Here is a 13,626-nt window from a genome sequence, read left to right on the forward strand (position 1 = left end):
ATGGGTTTGTTTCACAATCCTTTCCTATCCCAGTTGCTACCAAACCTTTTCCTTCCACTCAACTTTCCACTGATATTCTTGGATACAGCAGTCTTTGAGCATCCAGCTTCTTTTATGATGACTCTTTGTGGATTTTACTCACTTTTTGAATCAAAATAAAGAAATGGATATAATTTTATAGATATTCTTATTTATTGAGCTTTACATTAGAAATTAAACTAATTTAAGCAGGTGAACAGTGAACGCAATATCTGCTTAATAACAGCAGATGGCAGCATATCTCTGAAGGCTATTCACAAACAGCTCAGTTAAACACTTACTGCACTGTTTGAAAGCTCATTTGAATTGCCTGCAGATCAGAGACACTTGCAAACATTATATTAATAAATTACATTTTCAACAATTGTATTATTCTTTTGTGGACTAGATTTACACAAACTGGAAGCTGAAATCCCTAAAAACCCACCACACAAGGGACAAAATGCCAAACAAATAAATAAAAACATGTAAAAAAAATGTATTTGGCTTACCATTTCAATTAATGACATTAAATATTCAAATAAAAACATAACCAAAATGATCAAACATTGAAGAATTAATGTACCTGCCTGTTACACTGTATTTTATTTTGTCATATTTCAACATGTGCGTTGTTGCAGAAAGGTAATTGTCACTCCTAAATGAAAGGAAAAATGATTAGGTTAAAATATGCAACTAACCCTGCTAAATTATGTATTCCCCTCTTCATTCATAATTCATGGCTCCAGGTCGTTATTTGCTCTAAGTCGCTTCAGTTTCCAAAATTGCTGTAATGTGATGAAGACCCATGATGGCAGATTTCTGAAAGCCTTTGCATTGAAGTTTGAGGGATGAGCAACGACAGAAAAGTTTGTCTTCGGCTGGTTATGCTAAGATACAAATTAAATACAAAATACGTATCAATGATGTAGAAACTGGCCAATATGAGCCGAGTATGTGAGCATTAAATGAACGAGCAGTAAAGGGCGGGACCACCTGGCAGACCACTCCGGACATGAAGGGGGCGCTATTTCCTTTTATTATACACGGTCCCCCTTTTTTATTTTCTTTGACAGCTGACAGCATTCATTGATTGGCTCGTTATGGGCTCTTTGCACCTCAGCTTCCGCGTTCGGGCAAAAGCGGCTCAATCGTTTCCGATCTATTGAAAATGACTCTTTCCACTGGGTGTTTGCAGGGCTTGTCCAAGGTAACAATTAATGATGTACATCGATCCGAAACCCCGACAAGTAGCTGGAGAAAGGTTTTAAGATGTACGCCTCGTTATACACAGATACGAAGGTAAGTTTTACTTTCTTTAAACTTTGCGGCTAACATTAGCTTTAGCTTATGCTAGTAGGCAATATTCTCGGACATTTTTCTTGTAAAAATGTGCTATTTAAGTATCTAAACATTTTTCATCCATTCTAACGGACAATGTTTTTACCTTATGTTCAAGTATATTATGTGCGTTTATTGTCGTTGGTGTCAGAGACCAAGTAACGGGGATTTTACGGTTCAGACTTTTTGCTTCTGAAGCCTGAGGAACAACAAGCCCATAGCTTAACAGTAGAGCAGCTCTGGTGTCGGAGTTCTAGTTCAGCTAACTGTTCAGGTTCAGCAGCGTGAATTAGCAGCAATGCTAGCAGCTAGCTAAAGAGAGAAACGGTGCAGCTGTGGTCAGCTTTCTGATGGAGCTGCTGTTTTGTGCCAACTGTGAAACTCTGGACCTACATAATATTAAATTGTGATGTTAATTTTATTTTTCATTTGGATTAAAGAGTAATAATAAAGTTTAAGCTTGGCTATTGATTTACATATGTTTTGTGCATTACCTAAATCCAAAATGTTGCATATTTAAAAAAATAAAGTGCCAGAATGTAATTATGGTGAAATAATCAGCTGATCTGAACCTTTATCATTATGTCTGGGCCACCTATAAATTTCTGTAAGACAAAATGAAATATCTGGGTTTATTTTAGTCCATCAGAATCAGAACCCTCTCCATTGCTGAGTGTTGCTGCAAACGTCAGCGGACAGTTGACCACAGCTGCTGCTGCTCAGGTCCTGCCCACAACCAGATAATGGAACAGGTTAGATAATGGAATGGAGATTTTCAGATAATGGAAAAGCTTGCTGCCTGCTGTAAAACCAAACCGTACATTAACCGGTTAGAGCGCGACTTGCCAGTGGAAAAGCGCCTATTGTGTTCAACGAGTCAAGTCCTTTGTGGTCCCAATTGTATCTGGTTCTGGTCAGAATACAATGAAGGACAAACAAAAATGTTGTGAATTGTCACAAGTCTATGATGTAAGATTTTATATCTGAGTTACATTAAAATTGTTATTTTTTGACGTTGTTTTTAGGCTGGAAACAGTCCGTCAGATCTGGCAACCCTGAGCTGTATTACCTCTAGGAATACGCCCATAGCATAGCTGGGAGCCCTTTAGGCAAAGCTTGTGATTTAATCATTTGTAAATCAGAGAGAGAGATCACTTAATACGAAAGGCTTTACCTCCTTCAAAGAACTGAACCTTGGCCTCAGAGAAACACTTAATCATAATTCTGGCTCACAGCAGAGCAAAAAGCATCTGTATAAAATCAGACTTAGCCTTTTGACACAGAATGAAATATCAAATAGTCTACCCCAGTGGATACTCGGGTACTACTCCTAGCGTGAATTATTTATAGGAGTGTCTGTGCTTGTTTTAAATGAGACACAGCAGCCACTTTTTTTTTTTGCTCCACAGACCTGGAGTCTTCACGTTCAGCTTCATTTTTATTCTCCAAGTGCTTTTTCAGGTTATATCCAGTCCAGAACGTGATCAGAAAACACGTCTATGTGGCCCTTCACAGCTTGAATTCTTGGATGTTGTTGAAGAACGCCTTCTCGGTTTACGTTGTGAGAAACTTCAAGGTTTCTGGAATGGCAACCTGGCCTCAGGGTTCTGGTCAGACTAATAGCGATGTAGGAATGTTGATAAGAGAAAAAAATCCTAAACTCTAACTTTAAATACAAACTGCATATATAAATGATTAAATTATATATTCTTTCTGATTCAATGTTAAATTAACCAGAGGAGAATTTGAACAGGCTTTGACTTATTAAATTAAGTCGATTGTTTTTTTGTATAGGACATTTGAGTGACGGCTGGGGCTGTAAGGATTTCTCGAATGATTCGAGTACCTTGATTATTAAAAATTCCTAGAGGAAAATTATCTTTCTCAAAGCTTTGTTAACTTATGTTTTATTATTTAGGGTCATGCTCTGGGTGATTGATTATGTTGCGCAACGCTCTCACTTCCACCTATGAGTTGTTGACGAAAGCTAAGTGTTAGCATCATAACGTCCAATTTTCAAGTTCAAAGAAGATGAATACAAAAACTAAAAACTGGAGTATAGACATTTTTATAGAAGTGTCCTTGTGAACCTGGTTGTTATTAAATTGACTATAATTTCAGGTATTTGTATAGCTTTTCTTCAGGTTAACTTAGAAAGTGAGCTTTTGTTGTTACAGGTTAATTTTCTAAACTACAGAAAAGTTGATGTTAGGGATGCTCAAATGTGAAAAATTGGCCAGATGTTGATATCTGATATTTATTTATACTGCTGTTATGGTGGAATTTACCAGTGTTTTATTCGATCAAATTTTTATTCAATTACTCGGTTAAGCATCAGAATACTCAAGTTAGTACTTGATTACTAAAATAATTGTTTACAACAACCCCAGTGACAACACAGTTCAAAGTGCTTTGTGTCATAAAAAGTCATCAATTGTGAAGCAAGCAATAAACACTTAATCAAAATCAAGCATCAAATATGCTGATCAATGTTTATGTCAATATTAATCAAAAACAACTCTAACCAGGTGGGTTTTAATGAGCTCAGTGTTTCAGCTGTTTTTCAGTCTTCTGGAAGTTTGCTCCAGATGTGAGCTGCATAGACGCTGAATCTGCTTTTCCAGGTTTGGTTCTGGTTCTGGGAAATAGTTGTGAAAATAAATTCAGCATGTTGGCAGAAATAAGCTAATTAGCTATTTGGAAGCAAACTGTTTTTGAGGTTTTTAAATTGTATAATACATTCTATTTTAACTTGAAGGGAAAGATTTCCACCAGGAATATTTTATATTTGTTGTCGAATATCAAAATTTGACATTTCCAATTTAGAAAACTCAACTGCAGGAAAATCAGAGGTCCACCACCAACATCAGGCTTCACAATCCAACATGGCTGCCATCTAAAATTATGTAATAATTATGTAATAAGTCTAATAATCAACTGTTTATTTCCTCTTTTGACCCAATCTTGGATAAGCACAAGACAACAGATGGATGTTTTTTATGTTTTTATTTCCTCTATAGGTATAATAGTTAGAAATGTCTGTAATTCAAATTCTTGTCCAATAAAACTAATTTTGATTCTGATTGATCAGCTAACAACCCAACATTTCTAAGTACAAACACCTGAGCTGGTATTATGCAGCTTAAACGCTGAACTAAAACAATGAAAACCTGGATTGCTAGTAGTGATAGTTTCCAAGCAGGAATTTAAATGATTTCTGTTCCTCTTCTGATTAAAATTGACCATACGTGGAAAGAAAATAAAAAGCTTTTGTAAGAGTGAAATCTCGGTTTCAACCAAAAGCAGGCATGAGGAATGCGGCCATTGTTTCTGTACATGTGGTTTGCTGGTGAAATGTCAACCCAGCAAGTAACACTGCTATTCACAGGTTTGTTCAAGCTGTTCTTTTTTGTTTTTGGTAAAAATGAGTTTAATTTTGCAGCAGACAGAACAGTTTCACAGCTACATGCTCACGTTATTACCTCTGATTCTTTCACCACCACTGCATGATGTCTCCTGACCCCCAACATGTTCACAGGGCGGCATTACACGCTCCAGAACCACCGATGTGACAAGCTAATTCCAGGGAGAAGTGTTTTATTTTTCCTTCCTTCATGACCCAAAACATTCAGTCCGTATTTGTTGCTTTTCCATCATATTTTGAACCAAAATGAGGATAAAATTAGATTCTAGCAACATCTAATCCAGGAATGTCAAAACTTTTTGCTAAAAAACCCCCAAATGTAGCAACAAAAGTAGTTTGATATTTATTGTAGATCCAAAATTTTAAAGCGTTTTTATTTATTTATTTTTTTTGGTCCACTGTAGATAGAATAAAAGGAGTAAATTTCCACCAAAAATTCAGACATTTTGTGATTAATCTCAGAAATTTTCTTGAAAACTTTTGACAATTTTTCTAGAAAACTTATAAGAAAATTTTCGACATTTGAAATTCAGTAGTTTTCTACTTTTTTGTAGAAATTTTCTGATGAAAATCTAAAAAAATAGTTTTTTTAAAGAAAATTTCTGAGTTTTCTTTGACAGAAATGTACTACTACTACTACTTCAATTTTGCATGTTTGCTTTATTAAAAGAAATACATCTAGTTTTCAGTTTATTTTGGGTTCGATTGAATAAATTTATTTTATCCAAGTTTAAGAAAGAATAAAAGCTGATTTAGGTGCAGCAAAGTTGACTTTTCAGTAAAAGTCCCTGGATAAACTCAGTTTTACCTTTTGTTTAAACTTGGTTATAAAAAGACGAATACTTTGTGTTGTACTTCATATTTTCCTAAGTAAGAAAATTATATTAGTTACAATTTTCACCCTGATTCCAAATTAAAAGTCTTCGTCTGCATCTACGGACCAAATTTGAATAATTTTTGAACTGGAGTCGGAGGCCTCACAAAATCAGTCCGAGGGCCACAAATGGTCCCTGACCCACATTTGGACACCCCGGATCTAATCCATAAAAGCTGTTCCATCTTTTAACAGAACTACAGTTTACATTTTTAAAACATCTAATGTGAAGCCCATCTCTTAACCTGGATGCTGTAATGCGTTTATTTAATGTGTTGTCATTGACGGGCTGTCCTCCATGACTGGCCTTTGTTTGTAGTGTTGATGTGATACACAAAAGCTAAGAGTAACTTCCTTACAAAGCTGCCAAACAGGCAGCGTCCCAGAGATACAGAGTGACACTTCTTTGATCTGCTACATGTATTTTCTTCTTACCTTCTCTACCTGTGTGAGCAAATCTGACTTCAAAAAGAGAGATTACCTTTATCTTCACTGTGCTGACTGGCTGTCGTCCTCAGCCCTGCTGTAGTACTCTGAATTAGACTGTATTTTTCCACACCTTTCATTCTATCTGATAAACTGACAGGGAAAGTAAGAGGCTAACTTTGAATATTTTTCATGGCAGAGCCAGCTGCCACCATAAGCTAACAATCTGCGGTGTATTTCAGGTGTTTGTATACAATAATCAGCAGGAATTTTAGAATAATTTTGGACATTTTATCACTTATTGGAACTTTTTTTTTTCAAAGTGGAACTCAAAGAGATTATGGTGTACATAGATGAACGGACTGAACTTACGGTTATTGTGACCGTAAAAGTTAACCCACTAAAGCCAAAGTGCTTTAGTGCGTTAACCCAGGCAGGGGGCGCCTTCGAGATATTATCGGAGGATAAGCTCAAAACTATCACTGCACTTGACCCACAAGAGCACAACCACATTTCTAACACGCATCATGTGCATGTCGCACAAGCCTAAAGTTTGCAGCGGATCAATACGCTGCTGCTCGCATTCTCCCTGTTTAACTCTCCAGCAGTTTTAGCACAACGCTCAATAAAAGCGTGGCAGATGTTACAGTCGGCCAACTGGGTGAAAAGTTTCCTCTTCAGTTTGCGAAACCACAAAAGAAAGCCGACCCCCATCCACCAGAACTGCTTAGTGGTAAAAACTTAGGTGGGGTCCACTCACCCCTCTTAGAACTACGCTTATTAATTTTTAGCTTACGAAAAGTGAGCCAAGCTGCCAAATAAACAAAAGTAAACTGACCAAAAACATTTAGTTTTAAGACAGACACATGTCCCTCCCAGTACAAGGCGTACAAGGCTACAAACAAGATGTTTTGACAGAAAATATCTTTTTTCTCCAGAGTTTTGTTAATAATAAAGAGGGTTGGATAATAAAAAAAACCCCAACAACTATTCTTTTAAACTTAAAGGAAAATCTGAAGATATTAACAGTGCATACAGCTGCAGGCGCTAGCTACTGAACCCAGAGGCACATCGACATGTGACAGTTGCAAAACAACAACTCTACCCACTGAGCCACAGTCATCCCTTATGTACTCTTCTTGGCACAAATAGTAGAACAAAAGTAATAAGACAGGGCTATTAAGGATAGTCCATAAATTTTAAATAGGGTTCACTTCTGGGCCAGATGCTTAATGTTGGTCTACTTCCTCCACTCAACAACCATTCAACTCTGCCAACCTTAAACCTTGTGTATGTTTTGATGTGAGGGGAGGAGAAATGCTTCATATTTCACACATTTTGCAGTGAACCAGAAAAAACAGAACCTTACTATGAAGCTACCACCACCATACTAAGTGTGTTAGTCTGGTAGACACGGTTTGATTGGGGACCAAAGTGGCTAAATTTGTTGCTTTCACACTGCACTGTGTCAAACAAACCACAACGTTTTGAAAAACCTGTTCCCCTCTTCGCCTGTGGTGGCGCTGCATCATTGACCACTGAAGGAAATGACACAAAAACCTCTGAAGAAGACATTGAGCGCAACTTCGTTCTTCACAAAATGTAAACAAAAATGAAGTGGCGTCAGATTTTAGTGGTTGTAAGATTATTATTTTTTGTCTTTGCCAAAAGACCACGACCCATTTCTCCCACTAGCGCTAGGCTAGCATGTTTGTTTTGGTTGTATTTACCCAGAATGCCCTGCGCTGTAGTCCGCTTTCTGCTTTTGGAAACTGCGCCAGAGTTCACTTCAAACAAACTCTGGTCCGCCTGAGGCTTGCAAGGCGGACCAGAGTTTTTATTTTTTTATCCGAATCAGAGTCTGATTATGCATTCACACCTCTCCAAACAAACCAAACTTTCTCAGCAAACAAACTAGAGACTGATTAAAGAAGATTCAACACGGCTGGTGTGAATGCACACTTAAAACTGGTGCAGTCTGATAACTTTATGTATCATGTATGTTGGCTTTACAGGAACATGGAGCAGGCAGGTCTATACCAGAAATGATTTAATGAAAGATAATGCCAAACTTACCAGCAGAGTTCAGCAAAGAATGTTTAGAAACAGGAAGTGAGACTGATTAATTGAATAAATTATATCTGAATGGAAGCATAAACTGAGCTAGCTGAGTGGAAAAATGGCAAAATATAAAGACAACACCACTATTAAGAGATGAAACATCAAATATGACAAGAGATCAGAAACAGATGTTAAACGAAAAACAAAATGTAAATAAATCTCATTGCAACTAGTTTACTAAAATAAAAAACAAAAGTATAGCTTAAAACCGAACCTAAGCCAACACAAAAAGACCTAAAGTGCAGAACAAAACCTTACAATTAAGATGAAATCCTTCAGTTTGGACTTTAATCGAATTTCCATAAACATGCTACTCGCTGTCCCTCATCTGATTACAAAACATTTCTCCAGAAGGTGTTTGTCTTGTCCATATGGAAAGCCTCAACCAAAGAAGTAGCAGCAGGCCATAATTGGACCTGCTGCTACTTCTTTGGTGTGGTTGAGTGCCTTTAGTTAATTTTAGTTGTATATATTGTTATTATTATTATTGTGTGTTTGTTTATTTTATTTATTGTATATATTTGACTTTTTGCACGGGAGTTGCAATAGAAATTTCGTTGAATCCTGTTCAATGACAATAAATGCTATCTATCTATCTATCTATCTATCTATCTATCTATCTATCTATCTATCTATCTATCTATCTATCTATCTATCTATCTATCTATCTATCTATCTATCTATCTATCTATCTAATTAAGCATGAAGGTGCTGATTTTGCAGCATTGACACATTATCTTTGGGAAGTCTTGGAGATCATGAGACATTTGCTTTAATCATAACGGGACTGTTTGGGTCAGATGGTTGAAACTGACCCAAACAGTGAGTTTGGGTCAGTTTCAAATGAGTGCTGCAACAGGACAATGATGCAAAACAGTCATTAAATCTGATTCTGGAATAGTATTTGTATGGACTATGCTGAAAAACTAGGTTAAAACCAGAAAACCAATTAGATTTACTGAACTCCATCTTATTTATGCCTTTAAAAGGTGTTGAGTTTCTTGCTAAGAGAAACTTACTGATTCTTACTTGTAGTTGGATCAGTGAAAAACTGATAAATTTAAAACTGCAGGGCATCAAATTCATGTTTTTACATCTTTGACGTTACATTTTTAAAATCACTCAAGCTTCTAATTAATCCAACAAAACTAATAAATGTTTCTTTTTGCTTTTCTCCTGAAATCTCCGCTCGCTGAGCACCCAGCTGCTTTACATTGGTTAAAACTGAAGCCTTCCTAATTATGCATGATTGGAGCTTTCTGATACTAGAGATGAAATAAAACATGTAGAAATATTCTCGCTATATCTCTTCCTCAAACAAAACATGGAGTTGGAATGTCTCAGGATTTTTCTACATCACACGTCCATTCTGGGCCGTTGTTAGATTTTCGCAGATGTAACACAGAATCCTGCCAGAATGTTTTTGCAAAATAAAGGAACAGACATTTGACTGCCAGACGAAAATTCAAGCCGCTGGTCCAAATTAGAAAAAGAACAGTGTGCCTTAAAACCAAGTGTCTTTTACAACAACACATCCAGCGGAAATGTAGCTTTTAAATTTTACTGCAATATTTATACTTTTGTACAATAATATGTGATTTATAACATAGTGAAACAATCAGTTCTAAATTCGTTGGCAGGCCATTTTAACATAAAATCAGCTTTTTATTTTTTTTCATTTTTTTAAGTCTTTCCCAAACTGTCGTCTCTGGACCGCTGGTGGTCCGCGGGTGGTCAGCATGCTAGCTAGCTGTGCTAGCATGCTAGTGTCACCACAAAGTAAACAGCACCTCCATGTTGCTGAATATCAGCGGGGACATTGTTTCTCCAGAGATGTTTGATCAAAGCAGGAGATCATTACTGTTTTTTGGGTAGGTAATTTAATAAATTATATTATTATTGTCTGTCTATGTTGTTGAGATAGGCTGATATAGTGGTATTACATATTCATTGGTCCTTCCTGTTGTTAAGTCTTAAAATAAAGGAATCTTTAATTTCAATTGTATAATTTCATTTATAAATTCAGATTCTAATCAAAGTAAATTTATTATGCGAAGAAAAAGGGGTGTTAAAAAGCAAATGTTTTAAAGTATTAGGCCTGTCATAATACCAAATTTTGCTGAACGACAAATTGTCCCAGAAGTTTTTGCAATATACTATATTTCCATTTTGAGACCATTTTCAAGTAATAAAATGGTAAAGACATATCAATGCAAAAAAATAAATTCTCAAAGATCAATAAACATTGAATTCTAATGAACATTTAGCACTGAAACTGGAAGACATTTTAAGTACCCCAAATAAATAAACAATAGAAGCAACAAATAAAATGAATTATGAAGTCCCTAAATAAAATTGTCCTTAAAATATTGGCTAGTTGAGACTAAAGCATCAGACTGAAGACTTTTATCAAGTTCTTGGTAGAAAGAAAGAGAAATTATTGAGCTCATTTTAATTTGTCATGCAATTAATTGATTTTTTGACTATTGTGACAAGCCTAAGACTGACTGCACAATTACTGCACAATTATTGGTAAACTGCCGATCGATTCTTTACCAACAGTTCACTTCCTTAGCTGCAGTACTGCATCTTGTTTTGGTACCTAATCATACGTACTAAGATGTTTCTTGTAACCAGATAGCAGTTTAACAAAATTTCTTCCTTTTTTTAATTTTACAATAATACAACATATTAACAAAGCTTAACAAATCCAAACAGCCCTACTAAAGCTAAGGCTGTGTAGATTATTTTTGCAAAGTTTGGCATAGTTTCTCATGGTTACCACCAGAATGGGAATCAAAACCAAAGCGACACGGACACCCCCGAAGGTTTGCTCCTTTTACTTATAAACTAACACTGTCTGGATTACATTCAGTCAACGTGGACACACGTTGTGGTGCGTTTTGAATGTCTAGAGCTCCGCAATTGAAGCGTTTTGAGCATCCGACGTTGGAGTTTGAAAATCTGAACTTTTGCCGCTGGGCAATGTGTGTCAACCAATCAGAGAGACTCCGCTATGTAACTATTGGCGGCTGTAGTTGGTGTCCTGCCAGGAGATGAAGGCATGCTGCGGGTTTGCAGATCATCAAACTGGGCTCAGTTGAGACGAAAACAGCGCTCATAGCGATCCTCGACAGCACCCATCTAGCTTGTGAAACCCACGAACCTCACAACACCCTTGAATTATCTGGTGAATTCAAACACTCGCATGATGGCCACATTCTGTTGAATTCAGTAAATAAAACCTACATACACTCAATATTTCATCCGCCATTGTTCAAAGTAACCAGGAGAGGAAAAACAGGCAAGAGGCTCCTTCTATAGAGTATTAGGCTACTATCAGCTGTCGTTGCTTGTTCAATAAAAACTGAACACAACATGTTCAGCAAAGACATCTGAGCCTCTGTTGTGATTGCAGAAGCTGTCACTACGTAATATTTTGGTGCCACTCTCTCAGTTTCATTCACCACTGTACAAAGAGACCGGCAACGGAAACAACGGCTCGTCCCAACGCGCTTACAGAGTGATTTTGATGCAATTTACGTTTATCTAGAGCAAAATGTCAAGCGTCTGACTTCAAAGTGCAAACGCGTTGAACTGGAAGTGTTGGACCTGTTTTTGGCGCACGAAATGCGTTCGGTGTGAATGCAGCATTAGAGCGCCAACGGTGCACTAATGAAATAAGTTAGACTGAACCGCAGTGCAGTGTTTGTTGGCCTAATAGGGCTGAATCTCTCTCTCTGATAGGTATTGACTGGGATCTATCAGTCAATATCTCTATGCTTATGTATTTTTCAGCTCTGCTCTGGTACCTGACTCATCAAAGCCTCTGCTCTGAAACATTCATCATTTTTTGACTGATCATATTTCCTGTTGAGTCTCCTTTAGGAGAAATAAGCTTGTGAGACATAAGGCGCAGCTCAAGGTGAGTAAATAATATGAAAAAATAATACATTATTGCTGTCGTGTGGAGTGTGACAGGTAGGATGTATACATTACCCTGAACTTGTTCATTTTATAAGGTCACAAACATAAAGATCAGTGTATTTTTTCACATTTTCTGGGAGAAATAAACATTTTGGGGAAAAGAATTGTTGCCTTTGACCATCCTCTCCTTTTATTCTGATACTCCTAAATAAAATCTAGTGACACTAATCAACTTCAAAAGTATTTTATCTGTAAATGATGTCCACCTGAAAGTGATTGTCAGTTCTGTGAACCAATGGACATTTATAAAGTAGATTATACAACAATTAGCACTGCATGGCTGCTTGGAGGTCTCAGATTAACTCAGAAGTCTAATTTTCCTAAAAGGTAAAAAAAAAAAAAAAAAAAAGTAAAAAAAAATGCCAAGTGGAAAACTGTATATAATACAATTAATATCATGCCAGGATATATGTGGCATGAGAAAGATGGAATCTAACTTACCCCATTTTCAATATAAAACATGGTAGTGGCAGCATTATGGAAATGTTTGTCTTTAACAAAGGAAGTCTGTTCTGATTTGATGGGAAACCAAAAAAGACTTTAGATGGCAGTAAACCTACAACCAGAGATACAGTGGAGCGGTTTAGATCAAAGCATATTCATGTGTTAGAACGGCCTAGTCCAAGTGCAGACCTAATTCCAACTGAGAATCTGTGTCAAGACTTAAAAATGAATCCATCTTACTGAGCTTGAGCTATTTTGCAATTAAGTAATGCTGATAGAAACCCCACAAAAAGACTTTTAGCCTGATTTGCAAAGAAAGGTTCTGAAAATAAAAGCATGCCACACTTTATAGATTTTCTATTTCGAAAACTATTCATTATCTTACAAAACATTGTGGTAGTCTATCACACAAAATCATTAATGGACAAAATCATTAATGTTTAATTGCTGTTTGATTAATGCCAACAGTTAATAGAAATACATATTTTCTACCGTGGAAAACTAGAACATCACAGTTAGTTGATGTCAAATTAAATTTCTTTCAGTTGTTTCAGCTGAAATCATCATTTCTGGGAAACAACACAAAAGTGCAGTGAATACAAACGCAGCCAAAGCGATGAAAGTGACTCTCAAAGCAGAAGTTGCAACAGATTTACTGACTGCTGTAAGAGGAAGGGCAAATTGTGGGAAGTAATACAAGCAACTGTGTTCGGTTCCGTCATGGTTCAAGTTGTGCACTGCCCCGTCTGTTGTCCCACGCGTTTGCAGAAATACACACACAAAAAAAAAGCTGAATGAAAATGGTACAGAACGAGTTTAGCCGTTTGTTATTTTTAGTGATTTAATACAGAAATCCCCATTTTAATAATTTGCAATAGGGGAGTCAAACATTTTCAGTTTCAGTTTGGGCCACATTAAGATCATGAATGTTCTTAAAGGGCCAGAAAGTATCAATAAACCAACAGTTGGAGCTATTTATAAAATTAAAAAA

General features: G+C 36.5%; 1 protein-coding gene across 2 annotated transcripts in view; it reads right to left on the bottom strand.

Annotated features, from left to right (window-relative positions):
• Positions 1-13,626, bottom strand: part of blnk (B cell linker) — a 36,291-nt gene that overhangs the window by 21,407 nt on the left and 1,258 nt on the right. The window lies entirely within an intron of this gene.

Source organism: Xiphophorus hellerii, chromosome 22 (genome assembly GCF_003331165.1).
Source record: "Xiphophorus hellerii strain 12219 chromosome 22, Xiphophorus_hellerii-4.1, whole genome shotgun sequence".
In the NCBI taxonomy this organism is placed as follows: domain Eukaryota; kingdom Metazoa; phylum Chordata; class Actinopteri; order Cyprinodontiformes; family Poeciliidae; genus Xiphophorus; species Xiphophorus hellerii.